The following is a 23,729-nucleotide window of genomic DNA, read 5'->3' as shown; positions in this document are numbered from 1 at the left end:
ACGTCTAGAAAATCCATTCATAATCAAAGAAGAGAAATAACCATTTCCAGAAGGTGATTAAAACCTGTATGTCTTAGACAAGGATGGATAGGTCTCTGGACATACCTATTTTTCTCACTTAACTATACATGGATCTATCAATATCTTTATTATACTAGATTGTTGTTTATTGTAATATACTTACTGTTTATTGTAATGTTGTTTGTTGTAATATACTATATTGTTGTTTATTTGTTTATTTCGTTTGTCTGAAAAAATCAGATTAATTCCTCTTCTGTCTTTCAGATTCCCCATTTGCATGGGGGAGTAAGTGTGAGTTAGACATGGAATGGTTATCTTTATTGAATCAACTGAGCCCTTGTGCTGCAGGGACAACTCTAAACTTCTAAGAAATTCTCAGGTTAAGAAGTGAAATTTGTAAACAGCACAGAATTTTTATGGAGCTTATAGATCTTTGTGTTCAAGAAATGTCTGAATAAAGATTCACAATATTGGATTTCAATGTTTTGTCCCATTTCAGATACTAAGCTATTCTTTGGATTTGGTCCTTGTGTCCTGACTGACAGTATCTCTCACCTGTGATTTTTTTTTCATTTCCCCCATCCCATATTTATTTTTATAGTCAACTCCATTTATTTTACTTTATTTTATTTTTAGTATACTAATGAAAAATGACGGTTTTCCACCAGTGCAGAATGTTCTGTCCAACCTGGCCTTGAATACTTTCAAGGATTGGGCATCCACAGCTTCTCTGGGCAATCTTTTCCAATGCCTCACCACCTTCATTGGAAATAATTTATTCTTTGCATTTAATCTAAATCTACCCTTTTTAAGTTTAAAACCATTACTCCTTCTTCTATCACTACACTCCCTGATAAAGAGTCCCTCTCCAGATTTCTTGTAGGCCCCCTTTAGGTACTGGAAAGCCATTGTAACGTCTCCCTGGAGTCTTCTCTTCTCCAAGCTTAACAACCCCAAATCCCGCAGTCTGTCTTCACAGCAGAGGTGCTCCAGCCCTTTGGTTGTCTTCATAGCTCTCCTCTGGACTTGTTCTAATAGGTCCATGTCCTTCTTGTGCTGGGGGCCCGAGAACTGAAAATAGTACTCCATGTAGGGCCTCACAAGAGCAGAGTTGAAAGAAAGAATCACCTTCCTCTCCCTGCTGTTCATGCTTCTTTTGATACAGCCCAGGATACAGTTGGCTTTCTGGGCTGTGAGCCCACACTGCCAGCTCATGTTGAGCTTGTTAACAACCAATAACCCCAGGTTCTTCTCCTTAGGCCTGCTCTCAACCTGTTCTTCTCCCAGACTGTATTTGTGCTTAGGATTTCCTTGATCCTGGTGCAGAACCTTGCACTTGACCTTGTTGAATTTCATGACTTTCATACAGGCCCACCTCTCAAACATGTCCAGGTCCCTCTGGATGGCATCCCTTCCCTCTTGCATGTTGACCACACCACACAGCTTGGCGTCATCAGTAAACTCACTGAAGGTGCACTCAATCCCACTGTCCATGTCACCAACAAAAATGTTAAACAGCACTAGTGCCAATACTAACCCCTGAGAAACACCACTCGTCACTGGTCTCCACTTGGACATTGAGCCATGACTGCAACTCTTTGAGTGCAAACAGTCAGTTCCTTACCCATCGAGTGGTCCATATATGAAATCCATGTCTCTCCAATTTAGAGACAAAGATGTCATGTGGACAGCATCAAATGCTTTGCAGAAGTTCATGTAGATGATATCAGTTGCTCTTCCCTTATTCACAAATGTTGTAACCCTGTTATAGAAAGCCATAAGATTTGTCCACAGTATGATCTGCCCTTAGTGAAGCCATGTTTGCTGTCACCAATTACCTTCCTGTTTTCCATGGGCCGCTTAGCATATATTTCATGAGGATCTGCTCCATGATCTTGCCAGGCTCAGAGGTGAGACTGACTGGCCTGTAGTTCCCCAGGTCTTCCTTTTTTCCTTTCTAGAAATGTGGGTTATACTCCCATGACAGTCATCAGTTATGTAAAGTTTATTCAATAAATGCTGTTGCAAAAGATTCTAGAGTATTTTCCACTGAAATGGACTGTCATTACATAAAAATAACTTTATTATTTTATTTTATTTTATTTTATTTTATTTTATTTTATTTTATTTAAGACATTTGAGGTATGGAATCTCCACTTGTAAAATCCATCTGAAATCAGCATTTGTGAGTTCAGATTAAGCGGACAGCCATGCCTAAACAATTATTACCAGAAAACTGCTTAAAATAATTTGTTTTCAAAAATAAAATAATCATTATATACTCCGCACATTTCAACATGAATGTCCATGTGCTGTGGTTTAACCTGGCCGGCAGCCAAACACCACACAGCCGTTCGCTCACACTCCCCCCTCCCTCTCTGGGATGGGGGAGAGAAACGGGAAAGTGAAGCCTGTGAGTTGAGATAAATACAGTTTATTAAGACAGGAAAATAATAATAACAATAATAATAATGATAATAGTATTAATAATAATAATGTGTACGAAACAAGTGATGCACAATGCAATTGCTCACCACCCGTTGACCAATGCCCAGCCTATCCCCGAGCAGCCGCCCCCCCCACCCCGGCCAGCCACCCCTATATATTGTTTAGCATGACGTCAGATGGTATGGAATACCCCTTTGTCAGTTTGGGTCAGCTGTCCTGGGTCTGTCCCCTCCCAGCTTCTGCTGCACCCCTAGCCTGCTCGCTAGCAGGACAGAGCGAGAAGCGGAAAAGTCCTTGGCTTGGTGTAAGCACTGCTCTGCAACAATTAAAACATCAGCATGTTATCAGCGCTCTTCTCATCCTAATCCAAAACACAGCACCCTGCCAGCTACTAGGAGGAAAATTAACTCTGTCCTAACTGAAATCAGGACACCATGCTAACAAAAAAAAAAAAAATAAAAAAAATAAAAAAAAAAAAATAAAAGACAAAAACTTCTGTGTAAAGATGAAGAAAGTTTAATAGCACAGAAAAAGAAGGGAAAATTAATAATAATAGTAATAATATTAACAACAACAATAGAATATACAAAGCAAGTTATACACAGTGCAATTGCTTACCACCTGCTGACAAATGCCAAGAGCAGGAGCTGCCTGTCCAACCCTGGCCAACTCCCTCCAGTTTTATAGTTCAGCATGACAGCATGTGGTATGGAATATCTCTTTGGCCAGTTTGGGTCAGCTGTCCTGGTTGTGTCCCCTCCCACCTTCTTCAGCATGAGAAGCTGAAAAGTCCTTGGCTTAGTGTAAGCACCACTCTGCAACAACTAAAACATCAGTGTGTTATCAGCATTATTCTCATCCTAAATCCAGAACAGCACCACACTGTAATATGAAGCTGGGGAAACAAGGAAACCTTAAATAAAACAGGGAGACTCATATCCTTGAACTAGCAGAAGCAAGGGAGGTAAGGGATGAAAATTTAAAAATAAAATAAAATAAAATAAAATAAACGAGAAAAACAGCTGAAGGAAGATTCCAGACCAACCCATAGTGAACTTTTGCTCATCAAGGGTCATTAAAATATTAAAAAAAAACCATACCCTTCAAAATGCTACTGTGGGTTTTGTTCCCTCCCCCCCCCGCCCCCGCTGGTCCTCTGTATTATGTAAACTCAGTAGAGATAAGTTAGGTGAGCTGAAACAGCCAATTGAAAGTAGACAGATAAATAGTTTCAAAAGTTTGCTGTGCATAAAATACAGTGATTCAAGCCAGAGGTGTGCCTTCTTTGCAAAAGATCACCAAGCACCTGACTCTGTAGAGTCATAATAATTAATTATTTCATTAAAAGCCTTTGTGTGGATTCCAACTGTGTGTGCTTATTGGCAGGGTGCACTGGATACAAACCTAAGGATAACAATACCAGTTGCTAGAAAGAAAATTAATTCTATCCCATGCAAAACCATGACTATAACTCATATTCTCTGAAGTCCTTCACAGCAGTATTTTGGTTATTTCCCTGATCAAGGGAATTACCAGAAGTATATTATTATTCAGATACTGTTTCACAAGCTTTTTTGTGATTACACTAACACATTAATGACAACTCTGTTCTTGGAAACAGTTGTTGTCTTCAAACTGCTTTACTTTAGTTACTCAGAATCACTTTGTGACAGACCATTCTTCTTCCACTTTATCATTTATAAAGAAAAAAAATCCCTTCTCATATTGCTTCATTGTTCACAATCTGCTATTTTCATAGAATCATAGAATAACCAGAGTTTAAAAGGGCCCAGAGAGATCAATGAGTTCTACTCCTGGCTCCACACAGAACTACCTAAAAATTAATCCTTATTTCTCAGGGTACTGTCCAAACAGTTCTTGAACTCCGGAAGGCTTGGTTCCATGACCACTTCCCTGAGGAGCCTGTTCCAGTGTTTGATCACCCTCTCGGTGAAGAATCTTTTCCTAATATCCAGTCTGAACTTCCCCCAGTACAGCTTCATACCATTCCCTTGGATCCTACCACTGATCACCAGGGAGAAGAGGTCAGCACCTCCTCCTCAACTCCCCCTCATGAGGAAGCTGCAGACTGTGATAAGGTCACCCCTCCAAGTTATTTTCAGAAAGCTTTTTTTCCAAATAAAATTCATCCTCATTCTGATATTCTGGTCTTCATAGTCATCGAAGTCTTTCCATATAATAACGCAAATTCTTTCCATATTTATGATGATTCTCAAATTTCTCTCATTAGCAACTGACTGCTCCTACCTCACTACTTCTGTGAAAAATCATTACTGAAAATATAAGACCAAACTCAAGACTTCAAGGCCCTTGCTGTCATGCCAGCCATTTATTTCTCCATGCTAGTTCAGTATATGTCAGTCATAAATACCCTGTTCTACACAGAATAACTACTTGCTACTAATATCTACATAAAAATTATGTTTATAACAAATTAAGCATGACCACTTGGTCTTTACAAAATATGTTGTTACAGCTAAACCAAGTAAAAACAAAGCTCCAGGTAAGTCAAGAAAAGCTCGGAAAAAACTTGACAAGTCAGCCCTGAGGCCTTGCAAACTCAGCACTAAGCCTTTGGTTGGCAACCATAATGGCAAAGATATATTTACTGGTTTGATAGACTAGAGAAACAAATTAAGCCATGAACATCAGGAACTGGAAAAAGGGAATTAAGCCACTAAATGATATCAATATTGATATCCTTTGATGCTCTGTGTTTGCCTGTCTGCTGCCCAGTTACCACAGCCCTCTCCACAGTTCTCTTTCCACCGGAATATTCCTTCCCCCCACCCCTCCCACCCCACCTTTTTTCACTAGATTTTTCTTTATTATAATATTTTTGGGGGACATTTTGATATTCTGAAAGAGTTTGCAAAGAAAAAGGGAAAGAAAAAAAAAAAAGTACTTCATGTGAAAGTCAGAAAGTCATAATATGCATCCTCCTTTGGGGGAATCTGAGTATTCAATAGGTAGAGGTTAGGTATCAATAAATTGCCATGGAATTGTCTCAGATTCTGGTGCTGAATTTCCTTACACACAATTTATGAGACTTTAATCAATCCAGGAGGTCAAGAAGTTAAAACAATAACTCAGATTGGAAATTAGGAGAAATTTCTTCTCAGAAAGTGTGATTAGTCATTGGAACTGTTTGCCCAGGGAGGTGGTGGAGTGACTGTCCCTAGGGGTGTTTAAGGTTAGGTGTGGTACTTAGGGACATGGTTTAGTGGGTAATATTAGTGGAAGGGGGACAGTTGGACCAGATGATCTTGGAGGTCTTTTCCAACCTTAAAGATTCTATGCTTCTATGATAACAGAAATTTCATCATTTAACAGTATTGTACACCTTATTATTACTGGCTTAACTCAGGTGATCTCTGAAGCACAGTTCAAGCTGACATCACGTTTTTTCCACTTTAGTCTCAGAAAAGATGTTCTTCAACTGGAAGTTCAACACAGTAACACCGTCTGCAAAAACATTTACACCTGAAAACAACCAGACACAGGCTGCCACTCAAGCTTGCAGGTCTGTTGGAATAAATCCCCATATTGGCAACTATCCTTTACTTTATTGGGAGACAGAGAAGTGGGTTTTTTTGTTAATTTTTGTGTGTGTGTGTGTGTGTGTTTTGTTTGTTTGTTTGTTTGTTAGAAAAGAAATTAGGAACTTTCAGAGTATCACTTGATTTTAATTTGGAATTTAAACATAATATTATTAAAGCACTAATCAGTCTATGCCTAAATGCAAAACATTGTATCTTTCTTCTTCTTCTTCTTTTGCTCATGGCAAAGAGTACAATGGTAGACATACCAACATATTTATGGTAACAGCCTACAGATAATGATCTCATATATCTTACTGTATCCTTCTGATTCCACGCTACAGATGCTTCAGCAGCAGGTGGTCCTATAGTTCTGCTTAAGCTCCCCAAGCTCCCTACTTCCTCACAGCACATAATGGATTGAACAAAATAAATGCTGTGAAACTGCTAGTAGTTATGATTGTGTATCATGCTTTCCAATTTTCATGCATGTAATTTTTTTTTATTTTTTTTATTTTTTGGCACATACTGATAAAACACAATTTGCCATACGGGAGAGTGTAAGATTGCAGCTAAATGAGGGTTGGATATTAATATGCTTGAGCAGCCCTTGTAACAGTGGTAAACCTTGCACAGCTAAGCAGAAAAGTGTTATCATTTGTCTTCACTGAAGTCTTTGAATAGATGTTCTGCATAAAAGTTTGGTACAATACCAAGAAATTCTTGGAAATAATTAACCTCCAAGCTAAGTAAGTGTAGTCAGGCATAGCTACGTGAATCATGGTATCTTCCAAATTAACAATGAAATACATTTCTATCAGAAAATTAGAATGATATCCATACCATACAGATTTTCTCTATATTTGATAATACAAGCTTATAACTAGAAAATAGCAAATTCCTGTAGGATGGTAAATAAAACTGCACCTATATTTGTGAATGCTAGAAACCAACTGACTGTATGCAAAAAACAGAATGTGATATACATTAACTTTTTTCTCCACTTCATTCTTTGTTTATACTTATATGCATATACAATAGAAACTAGCCTTTACCTAAACCCTAACTTTTACGAGGTAATATAGGTAAAAATGTAAGTGCTCCACTTGTTGACTTTTAACATAAAAAACATACAAGTCTTGCATTGGCTTGATAATTCTAGCAGGAAAAGTAATAAAAATATTTTGTTATTGTTGTTTTGTGTTTGTTTTTTTTTGTTTGTTTGTTTTGTTTTTTGTTTCCCCTCTAAAAAATCCTGATTAATTGAATATTCTGTCAGATCTGGTCAGCACAGAGATACTGCTGTTTTATATCCTACTCTGTGTTAGATTTTTGAGAATTAATTTAAAAGGTTGATACAATAACTGAATATGTTTTATAAATAGCAAAACAGTATATAGTAATATAGATTTTAGTAAATATGTTGCATTATATGATTCTATGACTTTATGATTCCATGATTCTGTGAAAGGTAAATTAACAAACAGACATACAATTGTTGAAACAGCACCATTAATAGCTCAGAAATTCAAGTGGGAAAACGTACGTGGAAAAGGTATAAAACTCTTTAAGTATAGACAAGAAACAGTTCAGAGTCATCATGTCAGCAGTAGGTGCAGGGATGTGCAGTGGACAACCTGTTCACTCCCTAGCAAAGGTTCTCAGGGTGACCCATCAACATGTTGAATGATACTGATTCTCAGCCTCACTGCTCATTAATTCCTAGCTATATTTTGTGTGTGATGTCCAGTAAAGTATTACTTTTACTCATAAGCTGTGTTGCTGCTTTCAAAGTCTGTGATCAGTTAAAGGTGCCTGAACAACCTGATAAAGCAGAGGGTGGTAACAGCCTCTCATCTCACTGCCTAAGCATAGGATTTGGCTGTCCCACCTCCTACACAAGATGACATTTGGGCTCTTGTCCCTGCAGTCCCCACAAAAATCCTGTCAATCTACCTTTCATCTTGTGCTATACAGTCTTTCTACCTCATCCCTCAGCTCCATTAGCTGGTAACTTTCTCAAATAGAGTACACATCCTAAAGGGGAGATAGTCATCACCCCAAGTCCTGGCTTCAGGAGTACCAGGCAGTGCCTATGGTCTACAACTGGAAAGTTGTGTCCTTCCCTAGGACTTCTTCATGGGCTAAGGCCTTTGACATGACAGAGGCAGTCACAGCAACACTGAAGGAGGCCATAGCCCGTGGTTACTACTACTTCCCTGACAACTTTTACAGAATTTAGTAGCACCTACAGATTCCCTATGAACTACCCTTTATGCCATCTGAAATAGTAAGTTCCTTGTATCTGTATGCATGTTCTATTCATTGTGCTATTGGTCAGTGATGTTCCCTAGTTGTTAGTGAAATTGAAGCGGGGCATGAGCATCCCCCATTTCTGAATAATTTCCTGATAAGCAGGAAACATCTCAAAGTCTGTTTTGTTTCTCAGCTGCTGGTGGAACCACTCTCGCCTCTCCTGTGCTGTGCTCCCCTTCCTCCTGCACTGTGTATATCACATGATGTATTTGTAAAGACTCTCTGTTGAGAATAGATGGATTCAATAACTACCTTTAAAACCCATCTTCAGTAAAACAAACTATGAAGATCCGTTTTCAAGCATAAAGGATTCAAGCAATGTCTAGGTCTAGAGCTTCAGATTAGAAACCTACACTCATCTTTCATCCACTTCTGTGCTGGATGTTGCTGTAATTGAAGTCAAAGTGAAATAAAATAAATAAAATAAAATAAAATAAAATATAAAATATAAAAGTATCACTGAATTTAATGGGAGACAACCAAATCACTTGCAGACTCAGAGTCTTGCATATTTACAGCTTTGAATTAAAGTAGCCTTAGGGGCAGCCATTTTGAACTTTTTTTTTTTTTCTCTTTAAACAAAATGTTTCTGTTGTGCATTCGAAAGCTGCCTAAATCACTAGAAACAGTTTGAATGTCTCTTCTCGTTAGAGGAGATCTGGTGGTGTGGAGGTGTGAATAGGAAGCCTGAGCTAATTCTCAGGTGAAGCTTAACAGTGATCATACCAAAGTGACTTTGTTGAAGTTAGACACTAATTTAGCCCGCATGGTCATAGAACTCTGACCTTCTGTTAGAAGTCAAGTGGTATGCTAAATATAGGCAGCACTAATTATTTTGATGACTACTTTCTTCGTGTCTGGAGTCTTCTCTCTCTGTTTGTCAGACTGGACATTCATTATGGGAGTCACCTATCACTGCCTCCAAACTGGGATCATACACTGTAGCCTATGATTATAGTTTGAAAGATTACATAATTGTGGCTGGTCATGCAAGCCCTCTTGTATTTTGTATGCCTTGCCTCCAGCAGTCTTTAGTTCTAAAAAGCATGATCATCACTTAAACTTCACATTAACAAACACGGCAATGAAAAGCTAGTTGGTAAAAAAAAATGTGTAAACATTTTTCTATTAGCTGTCTAGCATGCCTTCTAAGAGCAAGGTTTCACTGTCATAAAATCATAGAACCGTATAAAAATGTAGGTTAGAAGGGAGGACTTTAGGGAGTCTTTAGTCTAACCTCCTGCTCAAAGCGTTGCCAACTGTGAGGGCAGATCAGTTTGCTCAGGTTGTATTCAGCTGGGTCTTAAAAACCTGCAAGGATTGAGATGGCCCAACCTCTCTGTTTAACCTGTTCCACTGAAAGATTTTCCACATTGGGAGTATTTTCTCCTTATATCCAGTACAAGTCTATCTTATTTTAACTTCTGCCCATTTTCTCTTGTCCTTCCATGACATAACACTGTGAAAAGTCTTGTCCCTTCTGTCACCTCCATATAGGCACTGAGGGCTGCTGTTAGGTCCCCCTACAGCTGTCTCTTGTGTCGACTGAACAAGTCCAGGTCTCTTCACTATTTCATAGGTTACCACATCCAAGGCTTCCACTGATTATCATGTCACCAGTTTTCTCTTGTTAATGAATAACAGATCCAGCTGTGCGCCACCTTTTCTGGCTCATCCGCTACCTGTATCAAGAATCATAGAGTCATGGAATCATTAAGGTTGGAAAAGATCTCCAAGATCACCTGGTCCAACCATTCCCCTACCACCAATATCACCCACTAAACCATGTCCCTAAGCACCAGGTCCAACCTTTCCTTAAACACCCCCAGGAATGGTGACTCTACCACCTCCCTGGGAAACCTGTTCCAGTGCCTGACTACTCTTTCTGAGAAGAAATTTCTGCTAATTTCTGACCTAAACCTCCCCTGGAACAACTTGAGGTCATTCCCTCTAGTTACCTGTGAGAAGGACAACCCCCAGCTCCCCACAACCTCCTTTCACGTAGTTGTAGAGAGCAAGAAGGTCTCCCCTGAGCCTCCTCTTTTCCAGATTAAACAACCCCAGCTCCCTCAGCCGCTCCTCCTAGGACTTGTGTTCCAGGCCCTTCACCAGCTTTGTAGCCCCTCTCTGGACATGCTCCAGGGCCTTGAAGTCTTTCTTCCTGTGAGGGGTCCAAAACTGAACACAGCATTCAAGGTGCGGCCTCACCAGAGCTGAGTACAAGACCTCTGATGTGATACAAATACAGCTCCATCTGGTGTAGGAGACCATGGCATGCGGTGGTGCATCACCGTCATTGCTGTACAGTCTTCAATAAAGATTGTGAGGCAGGCTTACAACACACTGCTTCTTCTTAATATATGCAATTATCTTAAGTAAGAATAAATACAATAAAATGTAAAAGATGACATTGTAGACTACTGTTGTTAAAAGATCACAGTGCATTAACATGTAATGAAAATATAAAATATTGCATATCAGTATTTTATAGAATTTTACTGGTATTATTATAGAAGATAAAACTGGGTGAATATCATTTTATGATAGATTCAAAACTTCTTAAAAGAGCTAACTTTTTTGTAATTCAAGTTCTATTCATGCTACCATTTTAAGTCCTGTGATTAAATAGATGTTCCCAGAAATACTGTTTTTTTAAGGCAGTACTTTTGAGAATGTTTTTATAGAACCTAGAAAATCAGCATTTTCAACAACAACAACAACAAAATAAAAAAATAATTAAAAAAAAAAAAAGCCATTTGCAGAGCTACTGTATATTGAAAGCATTACTTAGAGGAATTGTTAAAGAGAGGTACAGCATTTCTCCCTCATGTAGAAAAACTCCCAAGTAATGAAATTACCACTATACCTGTGGGTCAATATATGTCTTGATATCCTATGGTTAATTAATGGCATTGGATGAATCAGAATTTAGTATGTAACCTCAGCACCAGATTTCTCCTGAAACAAAACAAAACAAGAAATCTCAGTCTTAAAAGCAATGTACAAGCAATATATCTTGAAATCTGCAGTTGTCAAATTAACCATCCAAATTTATGTTAGGGGAGAGTTCATAAATCTTTTATAATTAAATATATTCTTGGGTTTCTGTCTTGGTTTTATTTGGCTATAGGCTCTTTAAAATTATTTGCATTTTTGTAAAGGTAAGTTGACATATTTTCTTCATTTTTAAAATACTTGGAATTCATAAATGCATATATTTGTGCATGTTATTGTATGTATCTGTGTAACTCTCATATAGGGATACAAAACATATAATAATTAAGGGAGCTGTGAAAGAAGCTGTAACTGAATTGGTCTTTCACATTCCCATAGAGTATCTGGAGTACCTGTTGACTACAGATCCTATGAAAACACAGTTCTGTTGTGTACAAAATGGAGGGTAAAGAGAATGGGGAATTGTTTTCTAGGTTTGAAGATCTAAACTGTATAGGTACTAAAAATATAAGTGGCTAGTAGTCACTGAAGGGAAACTAGCAGTTAATGTGGCAGGAGGCAAGAACTAATGGAAGAGAGACATTAAATATGGACAGAGAAATGCAGGGAACCATATTTCTTTGAAAATATTGGCCAAGAAATATTGCATAATGTGCATAACATTACCACTAATTCCAAGTCTTTCCCACAGTTCATATTCAAGAACACTGAAAGACAGAAGAAAAAAAACTGTAATGGAGACAGACTGGGGAAGCTGAGGGAAAAATTATTTTAAATGCAACCTATCTTTCAAACACTTCTTTGAACTGCTCTCTCCGGACCTATTCTTCTCATCAAGCAGGAGTAAGATGGTTAAGTATCAGCACTCGTTAAAGAAGCACCAGATTCCCCAGGGCTATAGAATGAAGCCCAGTGTAAAAAAAAAAAAATAAAAAAAAAATGTCTTAATCATCTTTTTATCTCTGTTTTCACATCTGTGCACATCTTAGGTGAAAAGTTTCTAACTTCTGTGTTCAAAAATTTAAGATATATTTTTAAACAGTGGGAAAAAAAATGCAATCTTTCTGTTAGTTATGGTGGAAGGATGGTAGAAATGCCAACAAGGAATGCATTATCTATTTAAATGCCAAATCTGTTTCATACTGGTTGCTTCTGTGCAGCAAGGCAAGAGATGTAACTCCCTATTTCTTAGGTGCTTAGCTAATTCCTGACCTCACACTAGGACAAGATCTGGATTCTTCCATCCATATAAATAAATAAATAAATAAATAAATCCTGATGCTGGTTAAGAAGAGGTCACAATATCTGCAATAGATGACCTGGTCTGGATGCTTAGAGGGGAACATCAGTGTGGGATTCATGGAGTACAACCAACCCAAAGTCAGGACATGGCAAAGGTACACGCATTCTTAAAAAGGAACTGAAAGCTGGGTGGACACTTGTCTTCTGTCATCCCTGCTTAAGGTGCCTGGTGGATTCAAACATTCCCTTTTCACTGTCTCATAGCTAGGAGACAAAAGGGGTGATAAGCTTTAACTGCTTTATAGACCTCCTCTCTCTCTTCTCTCTCTCTTCTACATATTTGATAAAGAAGTTCTTACTATTTCCTCCAATGTGACAGCTATCATGCCTTCCCTAGTATAGAGTAAGCACTGAAGTCTTGTGAGATATTGTCACATCTGACATTGGTTACTATTTCCCAAGAAAACCTACAGATGGGACTGAGTTCCAGTGTAATTCACCCAAATTTATTTACCTACATTTGTGGTGGGTGTCTAAAATTCCACAACTCTCAATAGATTCAACTACCAAAGCTTCATCCAGTTACCTAAGTGGCAATCATACAAAATATACAAGATCCTTTTAAAGGTTGTGGAATATTCTTTCTGGCTTCTAGATTCCGGAATGATTCCTATAAGTCGTATGTCATTTTCACTTATCCCGTACAGATACCTGAGGCAACCTAGGACATCTAAGGATGGTCTGTTTTTATGGATGGTCAGCCTTCTACATGTCCGGGGTGACCACGTTTCCCACTTCCTTCAGGAGAAAGCCCACATTTTCCCTAGTTTTCCTTTAGTCACTGAAGTACCTGTAGAAAAGCCTTTGCAGAAGTTCAGTGCAGCCATTTATCTAGGGACAGCTTTTTTTTTTTTTTTTTTTTTTTTCAGTGGAGCACATCTCTCCTAAAACTTTAAAATGCTCAGAAGAATCTTTCTGAATATTATTTTTTATTGTTCTAACTGCAGGCTACACCCACTCCAGAAGCAAACCCAGACTCCCCACTTATGCAAACAATAAGCATTCACCAGCACAGGCACATATTGTGGCTCTGATACAGCCCTTGAGGCAGGGATTCCCACTCCCAAAATCACCATGTCCCTTCTTTTGAGACTGTGTTGAGGTTAGCCACGAGTAGAAGAAGCAGAAAGCAGAAAAGAGAATCTGATTTTAGCAGTTTGGACATTCATCTGGGAGAGAGTGACAGCTGTGATGAGATATAAGAATCCCATTAATGAAATTAGCTTTGTTTCACTTTATTTTTCATTCAATGGAGTTGTAACATTACATAGTAGGGGAACCTAGCCTGAGGTCCTTTTCTGCTTGTTTTCAGTGGAAGCTCTCTTTTAAAAAGGCACAACTGTTCTCCATTGGGCTATAATCCTGTAACAATTGGTATACATAAACAGAATCTATTTTGCTAGAGATATTTAGCTTTTAATATAAATTATTATTACATGGTCATTGGAGAAACAGTGCCCAATATGAGTAAGCTTATTTCCATTTGAAGGTGCTTATATCTCTGAATAGATACTGAGCTTCAGTGGCTGCAGCTCTACCGTTCTCTACTGAACTTGGATATTTACATATTAATTTGCTTTTGAAGACCTGTAACTCTATTTTCCTTGAAGAGATTAAAAAAAAAAAAAAAAAGTATATTTGTGAGATAGGAAATAAGTTAGGCGCATGATACCCATTTCTTTTTCTTTTTTCTTTCTTTTTTTTCCTACTATTGCTTTTATTTTTGTTTTTGTTTCATTATATTTACTGAAAAAAAAAATAGGAAAAGATTATCTAATTGACATGAAGACATTTTCTTTTTCATTTCAGATATTGATGAACCTTAGCAACTTCCCTCAGCTGTGAAATAACCACAGAATCAAAAACTGCTGAGGTTGGAATGAACCTCTGGATGTCAGCTCATCCATCAACCCTCAAGCGCAGCCACCTATAAATGCTTGCCCGTAAGAATTGTGGATACCCCATCCTTGGCAGTGTCCAAGGCTAGGTTGGCTGGAGCTTTGAACAGCCTGATCCAGTGAAAGATATCCCTGCCTATGGCAGGCGGGTTGGAATTAGATGATCTTTAAGGCCCCTTCCAACCCAAAACATTCAATGATTGAGCGATGACTGTGTTCAAATGGCTTCTCAAGACCTCCAAGGAGGGAGACTCCACAACCTCTCTGGGTAACCTGTGCAGCTCAGTCACCTTCACAATAAAGTGCTTCCTGCTTTTAAGAGGGAACTTCCTGTTTCAGTCTGTGTCCACTGCTTATTGTTCTGTTACTGGGCAGCACTGAAAAGAGACTGGCTCAGTCCTCTTTGCACTTTCCCTTCAGGTATTTATACACATTGGTAAGATCTTCCCTGAACCTTTTCGAGGTCTCAGATTTCCCAGTTTTTCCTCATAGGAGAGTTGCTTCAATACGTTAATCATCTCTGTGGCTTTATTCTGAACTTCTTCCAGTATGTCCATGTCTGCCTGGTACAGAGGAGTCCAGAACTAAACCAAGTAATCCAGCCATGGCCTCACCAGTGCTGAAGAGGGGAAGACCACTTTCCTTTACCTGCTTGCAATGCTTTGATTAATGCAGCTCAGGCTATCATTAACTTTATTTGCCAGCAGGGAACACTGCTGACTCAGGTTCAGTTTGATGTCCACCATAGACCCCTACATCCTTCTCTGGAAAGCTGCATTCCAGACAGTTATCCCCCAAGTATTTATTGGTACACGGGGTGAAATATCATCTCCTTTATACAAATTGCATGAAATATGCAACAAAGGCAAAAATAAAACTTAACAATATAAAGTGAATATCATGTTAAAAAAATATATAGCTGCATATATTTACTACTGATATTTATTATTAGTGAACTTCCAGTTATTTTATCATCTTTAATACATTAGGATTTTAGGAATGATGCTCTCATCATTATGTATCTTTAATACATAATGATTTTAGGAATGAGCTAACACTATATTCATTGCCTATTCCCATCTGCTCAAGGACAGGGAAATAATTTTCCAGATGTATGACTACTTAACTCATTTTCTTCCCTCTCTTATATCCTTCCCAAGTGCATTTCCTGACCTTAAGTGTGGACAAACCCTGTTAGCAATGATTTCTATTTGAACCACAATTGTTAAATTTAATATCCAGACCTACAGTATTGTGATGTTTCTGGTGCATATCTAAAAACAAAAACAAACAAACAAAGCCCCACACATTATCTTCAATTTAAAGACAATTAAAGATAATGACTTTCAAGCTTCATTAATATTTAAATGAGGATCTTTTCTTATGTCAGAAGAAACAGTGTGAAGAGTTAAGATACACACTAAAAAATAATAAAATAAAATAAAATAAAATAAAATAAAATAAAATAACAAAATAAAAATAAACACATGAAAAAATAAAATGAAAGCAATACCTTTAACAGAAATTCTAAATACGTTATGCCATTGAGTTGCATTTCCTAAAGGAGAAGGTTTTTTTGAGGAACAAGGAATAGTGCCCTGGAAATTCATTCTTTCTTTCTCTTTCTTTCCTTCTTTCTTTCCTTCTTTCTTTCTTTTTCTTTCTTTCTCTTCCTTCCTTCCTTCCTTCCTTCCTTCCTTCCTTCCTTCCTTCCTTTCTTTTTCTTTCTTTCTTTCTTCCTTCCTTTCTTCCTTTCTTTTTCTCTTTCTTTCTTTCATTCTTTCTTTTTCTTTCTTTTCTTTCTTTCTTTTTCTTTCTTTCTTTCTCTTTCTTTCTTTCTTTCTTTCTTTCTTTCTTTCTTTCTTTCTTTCTTTCTTTCTTTCTTTCTTTCTTTCTTTCATTCTTACTTCCTTCCTACCTTCCTCCCCTCCTTCCTTCCTTCCTTCCTTCTTTTTCTCTTTCTTTCTTTCTTTCTTTCTTTCTTTCTTTCTTTCTTTCTTTCTTTCTTTCTTTCAAGATGCTTGTAATAGTTTTAAAATAACATACATTAAATTTCAGTATGCTTTTTTCAATTTGGCTTCTATCTGCCGTCCCCTTTGTGAAAAAGTCTTGCATTTGTGAGGGAAAACTTATTTCCTAAAATCAAAATGTGAGTTCTAGTATTTGAAATGTGAATTACATATTCAGAAACTTAAATTGTCTTTTTATTATCACTTAAGCATCATCATCACTAAAATTTACTTACCTACTGTACCTAATTACCTACTGTACAAAAGTAATGTCTAATATCCAAAAAATATTCTCTTTTGATCAAGGTGATGTATCTGTTGCAACTGACGCAAAGTAAATTCTAACTTTGCAAGGTGAGGAAAAGGTATAAAAGATGTTGATATTACCCTCTAGTTGAAGCAGAACTCAGCAGTTCCTGTTTAATGCAATACATCTTTAGAGTAATTAACTAGGTAAAGTTTAAATCTCACTTTTCTTTCATGTTAGATTAAATGATGAGAGAGGGAGCTAGGAGAATCTTATCAAGTAGAGACAGAGCACTGACAGCATTAAACTAGGATGCTACTTAGTGTCTTTGCTAACTATGGTGCATTGTGCCAATGAACTAAAGCAAGAAGCCTTGGGCCCCTTACCAAGGTCAGTCTCTTATTAAGAGTGTGAGCCTATCTTAAGAAACTGGCAGAAACTGGTCCTGCAGATGGACAAGAGCCAAGCAGCAACTGAGTCTGCACAAAGACAAGAGGTCAACTACTGGTGATGAGGAAAAGTCACCAACCTTCATCCCCACGACCCCCGACGACCACCACCAGGAGACACTGCGCAAGCGCAGATGGGAGGAGTTTATGGAAGTGACTCCTTGGAATTAATTTTAATATGAAGCAGGGACAGGTTATGAATATGTATAGGCGTATTGTGAAACTTCATGCATATGTAACTCTTCGCTGCATATAACCATGGCAAGTTGCCACATCAGGTGCACACGATTTTGGTGGGACTACCCCCCATGCTGCCCAGCGCTGAATAAACATACCTACTTTACAATCTTACTGATTGTGGAGTCAGTTTTCCGCAAGTCAGTGACTTCTCCCAAAGTTCTGAACATCATTATTTGTTACAATGGTTTTATAATGCTGAAGTTCACACAATTTGCCTGTACAATTTTTTCACATGTGTTTCAATAGTCATAATATACTTTCACTTTTTCTTCCAAGTAGTCAGTCAAGCACATATAACTACTTCTTCTTGTTTAGCAGTAAATTAACAGACATATTTTAATGTATAACATGAGGCATAAGTAATCATAAATAAAAATTAAAAAATAATTTTATCCGTTTAACTGCTTTCCCAAGACAAAGAGATCATTTCTGTAGTTGCACATAAAGATCTTGCCATACACAAGGGCACAAGCAAGGCAGTAAAAGAAAGACCATTACCTGCTGTCAGTCACATAATCTAATAAAGATATTACTAGTAGTTTTGGTGCATTCATCTCACCATTTTTTCTATTTTTTCACATTTATGCCTGGTTGCAAAAGTTCCTAGAAGCACTGTAGAATATTCCTGAATTCTATTTACATAGTGCCCTACATCTGGCAGTCTCCCATGCACAAGGCTAATGGTAACTGCTGCTTTTTTAATTCAGGAAAAAAATAATTTCTGCACTCATTCCAGAAAACTATAACACTTCCTGTTTTAAAAACATATATCAATCTTTAATTATATATATATATATAAAAAAAAAAAACAAATTACAATCTTTAAACAAACACTTGAATAGTAATCCCTTTATCTTCCATCAGACTGAAAACACTGTGCCTCACTCAACATATGGAATTTATGATATTGAAAATAGCATGCTATCATACCAAAAAGAAACATTTGAAAAATTATTTCTTTAGGTCCAGCATTGTTGAGTGTGTACAATTACCATACAGAAATTATTTTTGAATTTATATTTTTCATTTCATCAGTGAATAAGTAATTCTGTTTAAAGTTGTGACAAATATAGGTAAGTGGTGGGTGATGGTGACAGACTGTAGGGTTCATGGAGCCAAACCTGATGCAGTTTCATTCATATTGTTTTCTGGTAGTGTTTCCTGGAATTAATTTGCCTCAGAAATATGTCTGGTGCTGTCTTGGAGCAAAATACCTGCTGTTAGCCAGCATAGGTAACAGCCAATCAATAATCCTGTTCAAAGGACCAAAGCTCACTGTCCCTCTTTATCAGTGGAGATGTATCCAGAAGCTTTACTTCTTGTATTCTATTTATTTATCTGACCTACCTTAAAATTGCAGATTTGTAAACATATATTATATATAAACCCCATAACTTTTATTAAAAGTTCCACCAAGTACAGTTTTAGGAAACATGAAAAAATATTTTTAAGCATGTCTTAACAGTTACATCATTTAGTGTTATTCTGAAGTTGATATGATTAAATAAACATTTCTGCTGCTCCCATTTATACGCATCTGTGTTTACAAACAAATTTTATGTTTGCCCTTGTGACTATGAACTCAACTTGCTCAATAATGAGCAAGCTGGTGAGAAAGCCCCCCATGAAACCACATACACACATCCAAGATGTGTATACCTACTTGTAGTATCTCGCACAGAAACGCAGGCTGCTCACAGTGGAGGATGTTCCATCCAGCCTAGATGTTGCCATGATTCTATGATGAGACTTCTGGCAGTTCCCAATGAGATATGTCTGTCACTCTTTTACTACTTTCCCACAAGGTCCCACTCCACAATTATGAAAATCCATGCTTTTATATTTCTTTTTGAGTTGACTTCCTGACTTCTGAGAAAGTGTCTTGGTTGTTCTCTAATTTTGTTGACTGTCATCTTAATCAATTTTTGTGCTTGTTCATTTCTTTGTAGATTTATAACTTCAGGGGCAATCACTATCTCAGAACAGGAAGTGTTGGGTATTCTGCTCACGGAAACTGTTTATGTTCTTATTTCTATCTATCAATTATTGTTGTCTATGCTGTGTTACCTACAAGGATTCAGATTCTCCATTCCTTTCAGGCTCATGCCATATTAAATAAAGGAGCAAAACTCGGTATGGGAATAATTCAATATCAACTAACATAACTATTAAAAGCAGCCCTTTCCTCCAAATTAAACTAATTCTCACATTCATTACAAGTTTCCAGCCATCTCTGCTGTGGAATTTTTCTGTCCTTCAATGCACCATACTATTCCATTTTATAAATCTGAATTAAAAAGACATAGATAAAGTGAAGGTTATAACCAATCTCTGGTGACTGATGTGTTCAAAAGAAAAAAAAAAAAAAAATCTTTTTCCCTAAAAATAGGACTAACAGCCAGAAGGGTAGAGTAGAACAGGCAATATGCATAACTTGCTAATCATGCAGTGGCATGTGTAGTCTACCAACAAACGGATTTTGCATAGGATTTTCTTATATTTAGAAACGCTGGAAGAATTTGTACTCCTCAGAATGGCTACGTAGTTAAATGAAATGCTCAATTCCCAAACCTAAAGTTCTTTAAGATGAAATTGTGTTGAGGATATTCATCAGTTATAATCAGTTTACAATGAATGTAAATATATATATATGGTTGCAGTTATCGCATAACTCAAAAAAAATCAGATTCTGAAATTTCATACTTCTATGTGTTTATTTTTAAGAAGCATGCTAAAAAATAAAAATGCACCCACCAGATTTTTTTAGGAATACTTTGATTTGATACTACAAACACTATGTGCTTTAATAATCACTGTTTCATATGATATCATTATTTATGTTTAATGACATACTCCTTAGGTCCTATCTAACCCTAAATTTTCTAATGGTTAATTACATCATCCTTTTAAATTTCTGAGGGTTTTCTTCCTTAAATGAAGTATTTATGTATTCAGCTTTCATCCTGATCACAGTTTGGATTTGTGAGGTTTATTGTTTTATTTTTTCTGGAAATCCAATTATGATTATTAGATATGTTAATAATTAATAACCTCACTTTAAAAACAACAACAACAACAACAACAACAACAGTTCATTTATAATGTGTACAAGAGATTAATGAATTTTCAATATGCATAAAATTTAGGAATGTGTTCTTTAAAATAAAAATTATTATCTTTAAGAAACAGAAAATTGATAAGAGCTATATTTCTTGATGGATTTGCATTTTGATTTCCTTCAGCTCATAATCACCTGCAAATTCTCAGAAAGCTCATCTTATACTCAAAGGAAAGGCCTAGATATATCTCTAGGCACTAAGATGTCTAATTTAAGACACTGCCTTATTCAGAACAGACAGTTCATGTTGCAAAATAGCCACCTCAGGACAGGAATTTGCTTCTTCAGAATGGTCAAATTGTTCCCTGAAATAACCTAACCTCCTCCATTATATTGGAAAGTGACCATTAGTCAAGTGCCTTAAGTTAGGTAAGATGTATCTATTACTAGGTTTCATGGAAAAAGTCTAAACAATATTTCAGATTTTATCACCTTTGTAGAGCTGTTGGTTAAAATGATAAAAATTCATGATCAATGGCAGGAAAAAAAATAAATAAATAAAAATAAAGACAGGACCAGTTAACCAGTCCAAAAGGTTTAGACATTTCTGAACATACAGTCTTCAGCGTTTGAAAAACTGTGGATACTTCCTAATGTTGGTTTGCACCGACATTGGAGGACAGAGGCATGCAATTCCCAATTTGCAGATTGTCAGAGCTGGCAAAAAATCCCTGGGGGCTTGGGAGCCAGAAGACTTGGGTTAGCCTGAAGGTTAGGGTCTGGATCAGAGCAGGTGAGGGTCAGACACATCCCTGGGATGGCCAGGCAAGGTCATAGGGATGGACGAAGGCCGGGCTTCGGAGGTCTGTTCACTGGTGGGGCCTGCCTGGCCTATCAAGGCTGGGAAGGGCAGGGCAGGGTTGCACCACAGCAGGACCTGTATTTCAGGCAAGGCCAAGGGAGCCCTCATCTGAAGACAGCACTTGAGAGCTAGAAGTGAGCCCTAGTTGTGACAGTCCTCCAGAACTGCCTGGGACCGCTCACCATGACCTTAGCTGCACGGGCTCTAGCTTGTTCTAGAGCTTCTACAACCAAACCTCTGGGGATGGCCAGGGACAGAGTGCTCTCAGGACCCTTTCACAATAGACCTTGTAGATACCTATATGTGTCTATGCAGTGCTGTCTAATTTGGAATTAAGAGTTGCTCTTTTTTTTTTTTTTTTTTTTTTTTTTTTTTTTTTTAAGTAGTTTTGAAAAGGACAGGCCTCAAAGAATGAAACTTCTTTCTGCCACAGAAAATTGCCTTTTTCTCGATTTGCTCATCATTAAGAACTACAGGATGCTCAGAAGAGTGATTCAGTAGTTCATAATAACAATGAGTAATTCTGAAATTAAGAACAACTATGTGAAAGTATCAACCATAAAGCAGTTTACTATCCATCATATTTTATCATGTACATGCTGATTCTTTTATGGCTCGTGCAAATGACTTCAAAAAATGTTAAAAGGAGTTTCTCTGCTTAACTGTAACTATTCATGGAATGAAAAGAAGATTAGAGATGCTTATTGCAACTTACTCCATGTTTCAAAATTAATCTAAATGAAATCTTCTTCCATTGTTCCCTTGTTGACCATCAACATTTTAAAAGTAGTTGTTTGGTGTCTCATATGATTTATGCTTCTCAATGGTTGTACCTGGAATATTAGAGGCACCATGAAGAGTTCTCATATACTCAACTCTCATCATAAGTAATAGCTAAAGATTAAAGAACTGCTATTTAATTTATTTACAAATCTCTGAGGTTATATTTCACTCATAATTCTGAAGTATTATTCAACATTAAAATAAAATCTCTCAGCAACAATAATAGCACACTGTTTGAATACTAACATTCTTACATCTGGCCAACATAACTTTTTGGCTTCCAAGGTACCTGTTCATTTATTAATGAAATGACTTAGAAGTTTCAATTTATGTATATATATAGCTAAACAATAAGAACATAGGGATAATTGCATTCAGAAGAGTGTTACCAGCAGGCTGAGGGAGGTTATCCTCCCCCTCTGCTCAGCCCTGCTGAGGCCACACCTGGAGTATTGTAGTACTGTGTCCAGTTCTGGGCTCCCCAGTACAAGAGGGACATGAAACTACAATTGATCTGCTAGAGGGTCGGAAGGCCCTTCTGACGAACCTGGACAGGCTGGGTCGATGGGCAGAGGCGAATGGGATGAGGTTCAACATGGCTAAATGCCGGGTCCTACACTTTGGCCACAACAACCCCATACAGTGCTAAAGGCTTGGGGCAGAGTGGCTGGAAAGCTGTGCAGAGGAAAAGGATCTGGGGGTGTTGGTCGATGCTCACTTGAATGTGAGACAGCAGTGTGCCCCCAGGTGGCTAAGAAGGACAATGGCATCCTGGCTTCTTGTATCAAGAATAGTGTAGCCAGCAGGAGCAGGGAGGTGATTGTCCCCTTGTACTCAGCTCTGGTGAGGCCACACCTCGAGTACTGTGTTCAGTTTTGGGCCCCTTAGTACAAGGACAACGAGGCCCTGGAGCGTGCCCAAAGAAGGGCTACGAAGCTGGTGAAGGGCCTGGAACACAGGTCCTATGAGGAGTGGCTGAGGGAAGTGGGGTTGTTTAGTTTGGAGAAGAGGAGGCTCAGGGAAGACCTTCTTGCTCTCTATAACTACCTGAAAGGTATCTGACTCTTCTCACAGATAACTAGCAATAGGACTTGAGGGAATGGCCTCAAGTTGTTCCAGAGGAGGTTTAGGTTGGAAATTAGGAGACATTAGGAGACCAATATCACCCATTGAACCATGTCCCTAAGCACCATGGACGTGATGCTTAGGGACATGGTTTAATGGGTGATGTTGGTGGTGGGGGATGGTTTGATGAGATGATCTTGGAGGTCTTTTCCAACATTAATGATTTTATGATTCTACTGGAGCGAGTCCAGAGGAGGGCTACTAAGATGATTAGAGGACTGGAGCACCTGCTATACGAGGTCGGGCTGAGAGAGCTGGGCCTGTTTAGCCTGGAAAAGAGAAGGCTGAGGGGAGATCTCATCAATGTGTATAAATATCTGAGGGGAGGGTGTCAAGATGACGGAGCTGGTCTCTTTTCAGTTGTGCCCAGTGACAGGATGAGAGGCAACGGGCACAAACTGAAGCACAGGAAGTTCCGGCTGAATATGAGAGGGCACTTTACTTTGAGGATGGCAG

This window comes from Cygnus olor, chromosome 1, assembly GCF_009769625.2.
Source record: "Cygnus olor isolate bCygOlo1 chromosome 1, bCygOlo1.pri.v2, whole genome shotgun sequence".
Lineage (NCBI taxonomy): Eukaryota > Metazoa > Chordata > Aves > Anseriformes > Anatidae > Cygnus > Cygnus olor.
Note: the sequence above shows the minus strand (reverse complement) of the source record.